This window comes from Glycine soja, chromosome 4 (genome assembly GCF_004193775.1).
Source record: "Glycine soja cultivar W05 chromosome 4, ASM419377v2, whole genome shotgun sequence".
In the NCBI taxonomy this organism is placed as follows: Eukaryota; Viridiplantae; Streptophyta; class Magnoliopsida; order Fabales; family Fabaceae; genus Glycine; species Glycine soja.
The window spans coordinates 11,118,234-11,136,197 of NC_041005.1; positions in this window are offsets into that span (position 1 = coordinate 11,118,234).

Consider the following 17,964-nt stretch of genomic DNA (forward strand, 5'->3'; position numbering starts at 1 on the left):
AATCATTCACTCAATTAGTCAAAACAATTTGTGTATGCATTCATGAGTCACACTATAACATTTGAAACGTAACATTTTCAAGTAAATAGAGACATAACTATATGTGGATAAACAATGAAATACGATTGTGTACCTTTTTAGCCATGTGGCGTTGTAGATGAGGTGAGAAACGGAGGGTGTCGATGGAGAGTTATAAAGAGGAAATTAAATGAACAATCGAATGGAATAATTACTGACTATTAGAAGTATAAATAACTTTGATGAGAACACTCTAATTAGAAAGCAAGAAAATTTAAAAACAGATTTAGAGAATTCCTCAAGCATGTTGAATAAAGCACTAAAATTATTTTTTCTAGTAATGTGTGTGTGTGTTACTCCATAATAAAAATAAAAATAAACCAAATACTAATAAGGTTTGTATAGTTAGATGTATTTTTGTTAGAAAGCAATAATTAACAAAAAAAAGCTAAACATAATAACACTAGCGGGCCTTTCCAAGAGTTCAGCACTCCCTAATCAAATTTGGGTTATTTTAAGTTAATATACCCAGCAACCACTCCACAAAGTTAGGCTTTAACAAAATAGTGATCTAGCATAGCCATCAACATTGAAAGCAATGAATCTTATAGTATCTAAGAAAAATATAATACAATGAAGACAATATCAAAGAGAAAAAAAAAGGTGTGCATGAGATACCGAAAAGCTGAAATCTGGGCAGTTAGCTTCTAATTAATCTGATGAGTATCAACAAAACTAAATCAAAGGCAAGAAACAACCTTGAATTGATGGTGGCACTAGGAGCAACAGGTGCCAATATCAAATGTTTCACCAAATTTTAGGGTAACAAATATATGAAAAGGAGAAGATGAAAAAATTAGCGAGAGGAAGGCCAATGCTATAGAAGCCAACTAGAGAGGGCGAAAAGAAAGAGCATAAAGATTAGAGGAAGGTTTTGGGAAAGAAGGTGAATGTAGAAGCTAAGTTTTGTGTGTGGGAAAGGTTTTTTTTAAGTTACGTTTATGAGTAAATATATATAGAAAGAAAGTGTGTGTAGGTATATATAGAAAGAAAGTGCGGGAGAGTTTATATCAAAATAAAAAAAAATGTGCAAAAGATTATTTTAATCTTTTATATTTTAACGCCAAATAATGATAAAAAAAAAAAAAGATATAACATCCATCGAAAGATTAACAAAACATATGACACCTATCTAAAGATTAAAAAAAAGATTTAACTGCCCTCTAAGATAAAAAAAAAATACCACTCATCTAATGATAAAAAAAATATTTAACAACCATCCAAAATAATATTTATATCAAAAATTGTTTAATTTATTTTAGAGAATTTTAACCGTCATAAAAAAAATTTCAATTTATTTGTAATCAAATTATGCATGTAAGTCATATATTCATATCAGATTATCGTATAACGAAAATACCATTCAGGACCTTAAAAAATATGTTTTATTTTTACAAAGACTAAATTAATACAAAAAGCTTTACAAGGACCAAAATAATATTTTTCAAATTTTACAATAACTTCAAACATATTTTACTATAAAAAAAAATTTAACACCCATTTGATGATAAAAAAAAATTTAACACCCATCTAATGATAAAAAAACTGAACACCCAACTAATGATAAAAAAAAAAGATTTAACACCCATTTAATGATTAAAAAAAGATTAAGGTCTCTAGCTTAACTTAGTTTGCCAGTGGAATCTAAAGAAGATTAATAAATTCCTATAGAGAAGGTGAAATTTGGTGATTCATACATTTAAATTAGCATTGACAAATTAAGCATTTCAATACACTTAATTTATGCATGCATTAAAATAAATTAAAAATTAGATAAAATTAACATTATAAATTATTCAAAAATATATAACTTGTATTGGTTGATAAATCAAGCAAAGAAGCAACATATCAATTTTTTAACATCAAAAGGACCAAGTTGTCAAGATAGATAAATATTTTGAAACAATAGCAAGTAAAAAGTGTTAAAAAAACTAACCTTTAAAACAAGAAAAACCACGGTAAAATTAACTCAATTTCCTTTATACTCTTGAAATTCAACAATAGTGAAATAAGATATAATACTCCACCTCCTCTTATATTTTTTAAATCCATCTTTCTTTGTTCTTTGGCTTGCCTCCATCTGTCAACCAACAAATTATACGACAGTTCAAAACAAGGACTCACTCCTTTGATGCAGAGCTCAAAGACCTGAAAAGCCGTTGTTCATAATAAGAATAGTAGACCATACATTTACTACCATCAAGGTCTAAAAACAAAAAATAAAGTTCACTTGCTAGCACCACAAACATTTGAAATAGAACTATAGAACAATAGAATTGGGGAAAAAAAGAGATAATTATTTCTATAAAAAATTCTTTGAAGAAAGAGTAGTTCATGTTGTCTCTCAGGCTGAATCTTACATTTTCAAGTGCTTAATGAAAAAAATGATCTACAATTGAATCTATTATTAGCTTTGTGGTGTGTGACTCAAAATCACAATTGGCACAAGTGAGAAGGCTTTAAAGTGGTGCTGTCATAACTGTTTTCAGTTATTATAACTGAATTGGTTTTGACACCAAAGTATAGCCTTTGTTCCTAGGACTAACTTTTAGAGTGTATATATACTCTTGATCATGTAATGCAAAGAGAGAGTTTTAGAGGCTACAAAACAGAGAAGTTGCAGGAAATTCAGAAAGTTCTTAAAAGAGGTAGTGAGCTAGGTGATTGAGAGAGGTTTTAAAACGAGAAACCAAGAGAGATTAAAGTTAGTTGCTGCTTGTATTGAACTTGTAATTTCATGATCAATGTGATGATGATGAGTTGCACTTTCCCGTGGATGTAGGTACATTGTCGAACCACGTAAATCTTTGGGTCTTGCTCTGCTGTGCTTGTTTACTGTGTTTTTTATTTGTTTTTCTTTTGATCTTGTGCAGGTTTAAGAGTAGCAGAACTATAGAACTTTTTTTCAATACAATCACTAGGAATAGAACTATAGAACTTTTGTTCTGTTTGCTAGGTTTATTAATCTCTCTTATTCTATAACCATGAAAAACTCATATCCATATATAGAAAATCGTATACATATCAACTAAGCTAGGGTTGGTTAATAACAATTTTTAACACTTTAGTACGTACTAAACAATTAAGTTGTTAATAAGCTGATTATTGAAGCGTGAAGAATGAGGGTTAGTTCAATAAGACAAATAGCAATTAACAATAAGACATGGTATAAAGAAGAAGGCGAATAGAGTACCAATTGTGGAGGCGCTTGTGGAGTTAGGTTAATGGTGTACTCCAAAGTAACCACCTCCTCCTTCCTACCCTTCACCTTCTCCACCATGCTTAGTCACTAATTACTCACTTTCCTTAGGGATCGGGAAAGGCTTTGGCAACATTCTAAACTCAACAGAGGAGGAGAAGAAGAAAAATGAAGGGAGTACGAGGGAAGATCGAAATAGGGAAAACAATTGAGAAGGGATTGGACATTGGAAACAGTGGGATAGAACTCGGATCAAATTATTTTTATCTCACAAATTAAGATAAAAAAAAAAGGTATGTGGAATTGGAAAGTTCATGTGAATCACATATAGTAGATTATAGGTAAAGGTTTAAAATAATTAATTTTAAAGTTTAACAAGATAAAAAAATTATAATAAACAATAATAATATAAAATTCATACCATATATTTTAGTTTTTTAAGGGGATGCCTATTTTAGTTATTAATGTACATTTAAAAGTGTTTTTCACTAATATTATCCAAACGAGTTTCTATAATGATAAAAGTATTTTTTTTTTCCTTAAAGAAAAGTAATTTTAGAACAGGAGAGCTAATGATCGATAACACCATGGATAGAGTCTAGCATTGCGAGTTGCAATGGAAATAATGGCATCCGGTGGAGGGAGTAGGAATGTGTGAAACAACAAAGAGAGAAAGAGAATTACAAGAACGAGAGTACGTGTGAACCTTTTGCCAAAATTGGAAGAAAAAAAATAGAATTAACGGGGTTTATCTACATTAACTATGCGTAGGTATAAGTTTTACCACCAAAGGGGTCTACCTCAGTTGGTTAATTCAGAAGAGTGTATAAGTATTATAATTTTTCTCGTACTTTGATTCCAACGAATAAAAAAAGGATAAAAGTTCTACAAACGCTACAATTATAAGTGTCACCCTAAGTGTGTATAGGTATCGGTAATTTTTTTTAGTGTTAACACCCATCTAATAATCTAATAAAAAATAATTAACACCCATTGACATGACAACTTGTTTATATTGAAACATTGTTATATATATTTTCTTAAAATTTGGACAGGCACTTGCTTTAGGAAATGTTGTTTAACAACCGTAGATATGACAATGTGTTTGTATTGAAATGTTGTTAAATTTTTTTTATAAAATTGGGACGATACTTTTTTCAACAAATGTTGTTTAGCATCCATATCACAACAACACTTCTTATAAGAAGTGTTGTTTAATGTGCCTCTCACAGTGCTAACAGCATTTTTAACCAAAAAGTTTTGTTTATTTTATGTTGTTAAAGGACTCTTTTGTAGTAGTGAAAAGAAAGAGTTTACAAAAGCACACTAATAAGTCATTAGTGCATATTTAAGAGAAAAAAAAATGATAACATAGAATAAATATGAGTATTATAAAAAGTATATAAGGTGTGGACAAATCTATAGTTTAAGTGTTATATTAATCAATAGTTTGATTACTTAACCATATACTACATCATTTTACTTTAGAAGATTTGTGCTCAAAGAAAATTTATTATGAGATATTACTAAGAATGTGTGCACCAATACAATGAAAAACTATTAAAACAACGGGAGATTGATGCAGTCGGGAAAGTAGACACTGCTAGAAAATTAAAATAAAATGAAAGAAATAAATAAGAAGAAAAAGAAGAGTCTTGAATTAAATAATAAAATAACAATAGCAAAATAATTTTAATTAGCAGAACATGAATCAACAACGCACTATATCATACAATAAGCACAAAGAAAAAATAAATTAGGGAAAGAAATAATTTAGCCTAGGTTGAAGCACGTAAATGAAAGGATTCCCGAACCTTATGAACACCAATGCTCTTGCTCTCAAAAATAAGTTTTTCATAAGAGAAGGAAGAGAAAATTTTAGGAAGAAAGAAATCAGACTGTTGCTCTACTTGTGTGTTTTTTAGAGAGGAGGAAAGAAATATATATAGGCATAGACCCCCTTATTCCCTTATGTAACAATAAAATATAACTGTTGGAAACCAAATATGATCATTGGAAACCAACTTACAGGTGTCGAAACAAACGTAACAAATTGTTGACTCATTAAAACAAAATCTTAGAAAGATAGAAAATTTAATTTTACATAACAGATTCTAAAATAAATATTTTATTTTATAAAATAGAATTAATATAAGTAATATATATATTTATAAATTTTAAATTATAAAACAATATTTACTAACACTCCCCCACATAATTTAAAATTTTAAAATATATATTTAAAAAATAATAATTGTATAGAAACATAAAAGAAAGAAAGAGCATGTGATATTGTATTTCAGTATAAGAAACCTGCTGGGTTTGAGCCTTATACCTAGTGTTTATGAAGTTTCATCCAAGAAAAATATAATAATTTAATTGTCTTGAACTACACTTTCTTTAACCGGAATTTAGTACACAATCCCTACAATATTGGCGTTCAAATAGGTTCTAATCAGTGGTATTACGCTTGTATCTTGTTTCGTGAGTGACACTTAGAGATTAGCCCATATCTCACAGTGGCGGCCCTACCACCACACTCACTAGGTGAATCCTAAAAGAGTGGTTTGTGACCCTCACCCCTACAATAATTGTCATCGGATTCATTAAGATGTATTTTTTATATATATACCAAAAATACACATATACAAATACCTCAACCTTAATATTGTCATAATTTATAATACACATAGTCATAGGAATAAGAAACGGAACAACTCAGTCAAATTTTATTTTGGTGTACTTTAGTCAACAAATAATTTTGTTGTTACCCGTTGAACTCCATTCATGAGATCATCAATCACACAGAAACGGGTGTCCATTGTTGTAACTAAATAATAGGCTTTAGTCTCATTCCCCTCGATGACTCAAGTACTTGTTGACACGTCAACCCTTTTGTAAGTGGATCCGCAATATTATTTTCTGACTTGACAAAATCAAGAGAAATAACACCATGAGAAATCAAATTTCTGATAGACTTATGTCTCACTCTTAAGTGTCTTCTTTTTTCATTAAAATTTCTACTAGTAACTTTAGATGTAGCAACTTGACTATCACAATGCATTGGAATTGGAGGTATAGGCTTATTCAAGAATGGAAAATCACATAACAAATTTTTAAGAAACTCAGCCTCACTAGTAGTCGTATCTAAAGCAATAATTTTTTACTTCATGTGAAATAATAGTTTGTCTAGTAGATTTTCATGATACTGTACAACCAGCTAAACTAAAGACATAACTACTTGTCAATTTTGTTTCATCAAAACTAGAACTTCAATTTGTATCACTAAACCCATCAATTACTTTCCAATCTACCAACTGCATATGCAATATCAAGCAGGCCTAGAGAAGTTTGTCAAATGCTACAAAAACCATTAATTTGAGAATATTTATATAAAAAAATTAGTTTACTCAAATTTTTCTTTAACTTAATGGATGAGTCAGAAGGAGCAGAAACATGTTTCACATCAAAATAATTAAACTTCTTCAATAGCTTTTCAACATAATACGATTGGATAAAAACCATGTTATCATTTTTCTTTATATGCTTAATACTCAAAATCACATTTACACGACCAAGGTCTTTCATATCAAAATTTCTAGACAATAAAGACTTCACATCATTTATGAAATGCATATTACTACCAAATATAAATATGTCATCCAGATACAAACATAAAATGGCACATCCATTATCATCAAATTGTTTCACATACACACATTATCATTAATTTGTAAACCATACGAAAGAATAACTTGATCAAACTTTTGTGTCATTGCTTTGGAGCTTATTTTAAACCATATAAAGATTTAACAATTTATTTTTCAAGGAAAAACATTTTTAAAGAAAGTGACATCTCTATATTCCATAATAGTACCATTAGAAATTTCAGTCACTTCTAAATTAACAACTAAGAATCTATAAGTAGTATTATGTAAAGAATATCCAATAAAAATACAATTAACATTTTTTTTTCAATTTTCCTTTTCTTATTAATAGGGATGTTAACCTTTACTAGACACCCCCACACTTTAAGATATTTCAGATTTAGTTCTCTTTTTCTCCATAGCTCATGAAGAATTTTTTTAAAAAAATTATAAGATACCATATCAAGAAAATGACATACAAAATATAAAGTTTCACCCAAGTGTTCATTTTATTGCTTTGTGATTTGTATTTTCACATGTTTATTATTAATATTTATTATTATTATTATTTTAGCATGAAACTACATATATAGAGGCAACCAGTCACTAACGTATAACAACAAAATATTTGCAACAATAACATTAAGAAACCCTAACATTAAATACTTGTAACGTTCACAAAGGAAATTGACCAAGTAAAACATAACTTCCTAACATATAGGAATGAAATTAGTGGGATGCTTTTAGTTTTTCACATAGACTAATTCTAAAAGCATTTTATCTTTACAAAACATAATTGATAAAGAAAATATATTTTAATTTTAAATTATAAGAAAATATTTTTCATCAATCTCCCACTAATTTAAAATTTAAGGAAATGAAATAATATAATAAAAACATTTTTAATGGAGCATAATATATTGTGTTTTCATCCATTAATTTTCCAGGTTTACTAGAAAGGGACTCAATCATATCCATTATAGATATTTTGATAAAACGTGATGCTACTGCAGAAAAGACTATGCAAGAAGAAAGTATAAAATTTTTCTCTCTAAGACTATTAGAAAATTAAAATAAAATGAAAGAAATAAATAAGAAGAAAATGCAAAGCCTTGAATTAAATAACAAAATAACAGTGGCAAAATAATTTTAATTGACAGAACATGAATTAACAACGCACTATATCATACAATAAGCACAAAGGAAAAATAAATTAGGGGAAGAAATAATTTAGCTTGGGTTGAAGCGCGCAAACGCTATCCTTAGAGAGAAAACGCCCCCACTGCACTCGTAGGAAAATCTGATTGCACTATTCTCCCAAGATACAACAACTCATTGGTTCCGATCGTGTGTACCGAAAGGATCCCCAAACCTTATGAACATCAATGCTCTTGCTCTCAAAAATAAGTTTTTTATAAGAGAAGGAAGAGAAAATTTTTGGAAGAAAGAATATGTTTGTGTGTTTTTTAGAGAGGATGAAAGAAATATATATAGGCATAGACCCCCTTATGCCCTTATGCAACAATAAAATATGACCGTTGAAAATCAAATATGATCGTTGGAAGCCAATTCAACTCAAATGTGTCAAAACAAACGTAACAAATTGTTGACTCATTAAAATAAAATCTTAGAAAGATAAAAAAATCTAATTCTATGTAACAGATTCTAAAATAAATATTTTATTTTATAAAATAGAATTAATATAAATATTATATATATATTTATAAATTTTAAATTATAAAACAATATTTACTTACTAACAGACACTTTATTATAGAAAGATAGAAGAAAAATTTATTGGAAAGAGAGAAAGAGATGAAGTAAACACTTTATTGTAAAAAGAGAAGAAGTGAGAACTTTATTTAAGAGAGAGAAAACAATGCAAAGACAAACTAGTGGATATCACAAAGAAAATTCATTAAGTGTTACTATTGTACCAATACAATGAAGAATGAGAGACAGATGTAATGGAAGAAGTGAATACTTTGTTGCTAATAGAGAAATTGACGCTAATGCAGAGAGATAAATTAGTGTAATGGAGGAAGTGGATACTTTATTGTAGAAAGAGAAACAAATAATTTATTACAAAGAGAGGTTAGTAAGTAAACCTTTTATTGCAGAAATAGAATAAATAAAAACTTTATTTAAGAGAGAGAAAACAATGCAATGATAAACAAGTGATTGCCACAAAGAAAATTCATTAAGTGCTACTAATGTGTCAATGCAATGAAGGATGAGACAGAGATAGAGAAGTGTAATGGAAGAAGTAAATACTTTATTGCAAATGGAGAAATTGATACTAATGCAGAGAGAGAAGTCAATAATAAAGGAAGTGAATACTTTATTGTACATAAAGGGTAAGTGAATATTTTATCAAAGAGAAAAATCAGTTCAATAGAAGAAGTGAGGCAAATTTCCCCCTTTGGGGTACTTTTCAAAACAATTTCTCGAAATGGGGTTGTTTTGAAAGTATTTCCTGCATGGGGCTCTTTTGGACGTAAAATGCATGGGGTATAAAGCAAACCACCAGTGAATCTGGCGAGTTTGCTGTGCCGTGAAAGAATCGCCACTGGAATGGCAATTTAGCCATGCATGGGGAACCGCCAGTCAAACTGGCGAATTCCAACAGCTAGGCCTAGGCTTCAATGGGCAGCTTTGCAGGCTAAAGGCAACCAGTGGAAAATTTGCCCACCATGGGTGGTATAGTACCTGGAATCCTCCATATGTGTGCCTTGTGCAGAATTTTTATTTTACAACTTTTTTGAGTTATGAATTAGTGAATAACCCGCCATGCATACAGGAATCTCGCGGGAAAGATAAAGTGTATCATGTAATTTAAACTCTCATACTTAAATATTTTTATAATGTTGTACAAAATATTCGAAAGTTAAAAATAAATGGTGTTACGTAATTACCATAAGCCAGGACAGTAAAATATTTATTTATTTAATTTTAAAACTAAGATTAAAAGCTTCAAATTATTAAAAAGTATACAATTTCAAGTGGAATTTATCTTTCAATTATTTAAATGAAATTTTACTCATTAAAAAATTTCATGATTTTGTTTAAAACTTTTTCCAAACAATAATAAATTCAATTCATTTAATTTTTGTGAAATTTTATTACTTTTAAATTTAGATCATATAAAACTATTTTTCATTGTATCATCATTAAATTATTTTTTATGTTAAAAAATAGTTATTAATTTTTTATCATTATTAAATACGTTCTCTCTCACTTTGTATCTCTCTCTTTATATATAAAGTTTTCTTGTGAACCTAGGAGATAAGGAGAGAGAAAAAAAAGCTTTTTACCGAATAAAAAATGACAAAAATAATTGTCTAATAATAGACACATGATAAATAATAAGAAGGAAATGAAAAAGGGAAATAACATTAATCAATCAAGAGAATAAATGAACATATACGGGGTATTTTTCATAGAAAGATTAAAAAAATATAACAAACACTCTTAAAAAAAATACAACTCGCCAGTACCACTGGCGAGTCCTCTCTCTCATAGCAAAACGCCAGCACGACTGGCGAGTTACCTCTGCACCACTGCTGCCTTCCTGCTTCGCTGCGTCCCTGCACCCTGACGCCTAGCTGTTGGAACTCGCCAGTTTGACTGGCGGTTCCCCATGCATGGTCAAATCGTCATTCCCAATGGCGATTCCTTCACGGCACAGCAAACTCGCCCGTTCCACTGGCGGTTTGTTTTATGCCCCCATGCATTTTACGTCCAAAAAGAGTCCCATGCAGGAAATACTTTCAAAATAACTCCATTTCGAGAAATTGTTTTGAAAAGTATCCCAAAGGGGGAAATTTGCCGAAGAAGTGAAGTGACATGGATATAAAAGAAAAAGGTCAAAATATATAATTTGTTGTTTTTCTTCATTATTGTGTGAACAAACCTTAAAAAATTATTCCTCCTCATATGCAATTAAATATATGCAAAATTAGTTAATTTTTGTACTAATTAAAAAAATTAGTAAATGTTATTTAATTCTTCTAATCACATTTAAAAATAACTTTTTTTGTTAAAGTGACCCTTCATCAGTGATATCAAGAATAAAAAGAATCATTAAAAATTAAATGCCAATTAATTGAAGAATATTTTTAGAATTGTATCAATAAATAGAGTGAAAATAGTAAAAATTTACTCATATTTAAGTCTATAAAACCTTTTTTTCACGTTCGGGAGAATTATATAGAAACAAAGAAGTATTATTTATTGGGAAAAAATTATTCATAGTTAAGGATCTTTTTATTAAATAATAATGTAGGAGACATTCTAAATTAATTCTTATAAAAGGAACTAAGTCAAATTTTTATTTCGATTCTTATAAAAAGAGTCAAAGGAAATAATTAATTAAAATTAAAAAAAGGCATTTATATACAATATGCACAATGGGCAATTTTTATGACAATGCATAATTATAAGTTAAGTCTCTCAAAACAAAAGGAAACTAATTAATAAGCATCTTGTACACTACTTTATATTATTTTTTAAATTAAGATAAAATAAAGATTCAAAATATATTAAAAGGATTAAAATAAAATACATAATTAATTAAAGTAAAATATTTGTAAAAATTATAATTATAATTAATTAAAAGTACATCATCTAAAAAAAATAAAAAGTAACTTATCTTTTTTATATTCTTTTTTAAAGAATGATATGTCATTATTTTTTATTTTAAAGTTAAATGCATTTAAATTAATCCAATAACATGGTAAAAAAGGAATTAACCAAATATATTTTAAAATATTAAATACTTTTATTTTAATAAATATTTTTAAGACTCTACATAAATATATACATTATTGTTTTATAATTATATATATATATATATATTCAAATTTATAATATATATTTTAATTTAAGTTGAAAATTTAATTCAATACTTAATAGTAAATTAGTTTTTTGGTATTACTAACCACTGCTGTGAGGGCACTATAGTTAAGAAATATTTTGAGAAGTTACATTAACAATGCGTTGAAAATCATAATAGATGTGCATTAATTCCAATTTTTATTTTTTATTCCTTAATCAATATTCTTAGAATTTGCCTTATTTTAACCCATAGGACTAATTCACAAAAAGATTAAAAAAAATAGTTAACTTAGCAAATAATATTGAATTTTTTAATTTATATATTTCTATAATTTTTTTATTCTGTTTTTTCTTATAGTTACGCCAAACATTAATGAGACAACCTCTTTTCTTTTCAAAGATCTTTACTAATTTTAATTATTTCAATCTCATTCATCATTAATATACTTATTGTTTTAATTTTAATTTTTCATTCATGTAAATAGTCAAAATATGTTTTTGAAAATGTTATCTATTACAAGATTAATGTATTTTCACTATATATCTTGAACAAGATCTATCAAGATATATAACAAAAATATGTTTATGTTGTGTATCTCAATAAATCTTGTTCAGGAGCACAACGAAAATATACTTTTATTATGTGTCCATCTCAATGGAAATGTATTTTTGTCAAAACTATTTTTATAAAAGAATGAAAAAGTAGGTTAACTTAACAAAAATGAAAGTGATAATAGCAACTACCGGTAGATTTTCTCTCTTTGGGTCAACGAGAAATAGAGTATCAAAATTCAAAATTCTTGTTGGGCTTTGATATTTGAACACAATTGCAGCTACGTACATTGGGTTTGTTTGTTTAAGAATTAAGACAACTTCTACCGTAAATATTTATAAGAGAAAAAAAGTACTAAGATTAATTGGTTCACCACCATACATGAATTATTGTAAATCTATGTATAAATTAATTTTATTTTATAAAAGAAGTTTATTATCTGCTGTAAAAAATAAGTTTATCATCTCAAATATTTATAGAAAAATTTATCAAAGTTATATATATGAGGATCCATCCTCTCTATATATATGGAACATATACGGTTTTTTTTGTCATATAATTTTGTATACACAAAATTTTACAGTGAACATGCGTAATCAATCTGAAGCATATATTGTTTATGTATACAATGATCCTAAAAATAAAGTAATTATATATTTATTTTTTCATTAAATCATAGATTGTGATAAGATTAATTAAAAATTAGCTTTTATAATAATTATTTCAAAAACCATATCAACATTAATAGTATACAATTCTTTACATAAATCTCTCTTAAAATGAGTAACAAATTACAGTTTTTAAAGATTTTTTATTTTAATTTTGTTAATTCTTACTATTAAAATAACAGTGATCGACAATTTCATAAGGTATAACTTGATTTATTTTTTTTAGAGAGCTCCAAACTTTGAAGTGTAGATTTATTTTGGTGATTCAATTATAAATTTTATTACAAACATGCACACAAACTGATTGCTATTTTTTTAATCTATTTTCTTTTAATAGTATAATAACTCCTCCTGTAATGCACGAGAGTATATTAGAAATGTCAATATATAATAATAAATTTTAAATTTATATTTAATTTAAAGTTGCGTTGGCAAAAATGTATAATTAATTATTTAACTCATTAATGGAAATAAATAGTAATATTATACTATGCACTGTACTCTAAATTATTTAAGGAATTTTCGCACACGTTAGAATTAATTATCCAAGGAATTTATAATTGTACTCCTCATTATGACTAATCCCGCTTACAGTATTATAATGTGCAAAATTTACAACTTTAAAAATAATAATATATATTTAAATTAATTTTCAGAACTTTAAAATATAAAATTTTTAATCTTTGATCCATGACAAAAAAAAGTTTAAATGACTGCACTATATATTCAAAATAGAATAATCCATGTATGTCTCATTAATTAATATATTTAGAACAAAAAATTAATCTAAAGCCAGTTTTACTTAAAATTTGAAATTAAAAATAAATCAATTACTCGATCCTAATTACTTTCTGACAATTTGGGTAATATTTCATAAAAACTAAATATTGGCCAATTAAAAACACAAACAATTTGGAGTCAAAGTGTAATTTACATGAAAAAGATAAAAACAAACACATAATAATTACCTTCCGACAATTTGGGTAATATTTCATAAACTTCTAGATTGATTTAGACCAAATTTATCGAATAATAACTCAGACTAATAATAGATTAGACGACATATATTCAAATTCAAATCACTTTCACCGGGGATTCTAATTGATTATAATTTCTCTAATTAGACAAATATTGTTTGATCCGTAATTAGACAAATATATTCAAATTCAATTAATTCATCCTTTATTTCTTTCAAGTCAATCAATTAATTCATCATTAACTTTTGTCAATTTGTATGGTTTTAATTGATTCTTTTACTGTATTGAATTTTTAATTTACGTGTATTTCAAAATTATATGTAAATCAAAAAAATATTTGGGTATGAATAATCACTATTAAGTATAACTTATATGGTATGAATATCAATTCTATATAAAAATAATTACAGCACAACTAATATCTAAGTAAATTAATAATAAATCCAAATTAAAATATAAATATTTATATTTAATTATTAATTACAATAATAAATTAAAGCTAACAGCTAATATTGACCAATTAAAAACTATTTAAAACACAAAACTAATATTGGCCAATTAAAAACACAAAAAATTTGAAGTCAAAGTTTAATTTACATGAAAAAGAGAGAAATAAACACATAAATTGATAATGAATTAGAGAGGTACAAATATTATAATTTTCATAATGGATCATTCTTAATTGAACTATATTCATTACAAATTATGATATGCGTCCATAGAATCCGTATATGATTGATTTTGTAATGTCTTCATTTCTATTTCGTGATCTTTTGTTAGTTGAGACTTCACTAACTTGACCTATTATAGTTTTCTGATATTTTCAATTATAATTTTCTTCTTCAATATATATAGTACGTAGTTTCTTTCTTCAAATGGATTCTTGAGTAATAGATATTTCGTTGACAACTTACCTGAAATTTGCAATAACAAGTATTGAAAACACCACAACAATACAATAACATATCATATATGCATAAAATAGAAAGTAAATTAATTGAAAATTAGAAGTCTTGGTCTCTAATAAGACTTTCTAACTTTATTATCACGAAAAATAGCATCTACAAAATGATATAAAAAAATAGAAATTAAGAACCGTAAAAATATAGAACATATATCTCCATAAAGTATAGCATAAATACTAATTTTCCTTCTCAAAGAGCTTGCTCTAGAAGCTCAAATCATGGATACAAAAAGAAGCTAATAAGTAAATATGTGTCAATTTTCATAGGAAGAAAGAAAATAAAATAGTACAAAAAGAGTTCTGTTGAACCTTCATTTTGTCGAAAAACACTATTTAGAAAGAAGATGAAAAGAAATAGTGTATCGTAACAATAATCACCGTATGGAAAGTAAAATTTTGTTGGACCTTCATTTTCAACCTAATATCTGTTTTTGTCTCCCATGTTATGCACAACGGTGTGTTTCAATTCATGCACTTAATACCAAAACACGTAGAAACCTCAAAAAACAATAATTCCTAGATAAATACAAAATAGAAAAAAAATAGAGAAAAGAAATTAAGAAAATTTGAAATATAGAATAACACTCTTGATGTCTTAATCTATCACACCTTATATAGTGTGCTATATGATAAATCCGTTGGCTATCAAAAAAGGAAGTTGTAATGTAATTATTTTTTCCCTTAAAACCAAAATATGGTGTTATGGATGGCTAATAAATCCATAAAACCATTTGACTCAAAATGTTGTCAAGTTACAAGATAAATAAATGCCAAAGATTTTTTTTTAAGAAAGCGAATTTAACTTTTAAGGTGTCAATCTTTTGAATGTTAACATTCAATCAAATGAAAGGTTTTTGTGAAATTTAAATGAAAAGAATAAAAAGAAATCGATTCCATTATCTTTTTTCAGAGATGGAGAAGTCAAATCTCTATTAGTAATTGTCATTATCAAATTGATGGGAGTAAAATTTTAAAATGAAGTAAAGTTGAAAATAGATTATTTTGAATTAAAATTGTGTTCCAGATTTCAAAAATTATAAATCAATCAGTTTGACAGAAATTAAGGTTAACTGAATTGATTTAATGAATATAATTATAAATGATTTAATTTTAATTTAAAAATTAATTAAAATATTTTTGCTCCATATATATTAATAATGAGACATAAATGTATTAATTTAAATTTGATTTGTCGTCCAAACCTTGGAAAATTACCTGGTTTATTCAAAAATAAAAATTTAATGTCACTTTTTTCCATTATGTTTTATTATAATCTTTTATGTTTTTAAATGTATCTATTTATTACTCTTTTCAATATTTAGTTAGAAATATTAATGTTTTATTAAATTTTTTAAAAAAATTAAAATAAAAATCAAAATGATATAGTTCGAAAACACAAAAGATCAAAATAAAAATTTTAAAACGTAATGTATGAAAATGAAACAATTGTGAAACATAATAAACCAAAAGTGATATTAAATTTTTTAAAATAATTAACTTTAGATAATAGTAGCTCAAAATTGTCACTATATTTTGTTTATTAAAAATAAATAATAACTAGAAAAAATTATCATTTTCAACCTCTTCCATATCTGCAAAGGTAAAAAAAAATATAATACTACACAAATTAAATGACGTCAACACATAATCTCACTAGAACCACTAAAAATTCTTATATTCCTCATCGAAAAACAAAACCTTTCATACAACTATACTATTGGAAATAAAAGTAAGGAAAATTAAAGCAACAAATCAACAATTGTTTTCGATAAAAGACAAAACCATGATCCTAAATCACCAATTAACCCAGATCCAAACTAGAAAGTCATAATGTGACTCTTTATTAGGATTGCGAGTAAGACTTCAAAATTAAACTTTTAAATAAAGCAAAAATAATTGTGAAATATAATAAAGCGAAATAATTGTGAAATATAATTGATAAAAAATGACATTAAATTATTTTAGAATTTAAAAGTTAATAAAATTGGAAAAAAAAACTAAAGTGATATATTTTTAAAATATAAAAGACATATAAAACTTTTAAAAGTTAATATATTAAAATAAAATAATTACAAATATAATGAACCAAAACTTACGTTAAGCCAAAATAAATCTGTAACTTTAGCGGACTAATATGATACTGTATACGACTGTATGGAAAAGAGGGAAAGCTTAGTCAAAGGATTGGTTTCTTTCCACTCCGTCCCTGGCGCTGAAAGGTATAGAACCAGACAACACATCACTTCAATGCTCTCAGACCACAGAATGCAGAAATGTTAATGATGGCATCAGAATATTCATTAATGAAAAAGCTTTCCTCGAAATTCATTTCAACATGTCAAATCCATGCACGTGAAACAAACTTCACAACAGAAATCTTCCAACTAAGCCTGCGTTTTCAAGGATGCTGATAAAATTAATTTTAAATAAATTTGATTTTATAAAATTAGTTTTAGTTAAAATTAATTTTAAAATAATATGATTTATATTTAAATATTTTATCATAAAATTAAATTAAAAAAATTAATATATATTTTATGTTTAACAAAGAAATTATTTAAAATTATTTTAATTCACTATCAATTTTAATTTTTTTTCTAATATAAAATAAAATATATAAAAATATATTTAAAATTAATTTTTTAAGTCAGATTAAACACGCAGGAACTTCTATCCACCGTGCTGTAACCTAATAATACACGATGATTTATTTAATAATTTTTATGAAATGATAAATTGTATTATTAAAACAATTAAACTATTTTATAGAAAGTCAATTTAGAGACAACAACGTCAAAGACTCGGCAGAAAAATAAAAGCTGTCTTGTAAAGAACTTAAATTCGTTTTATTTTTTGTCTCCAATTAAAAGCTCATCTTTGATAAGATGCCAAATTAGGTACAGAAAAACCCAAGTTTTCTCATATATATTTCCTACTTAAAATTAAATATCATTTAAGTTTAGCCACTATGGGATACTGTGTAAAATTTGTGATTATTTATTGAGTGAAAATTAATATTTTGGTTGATGAGTTTTGGGCAAT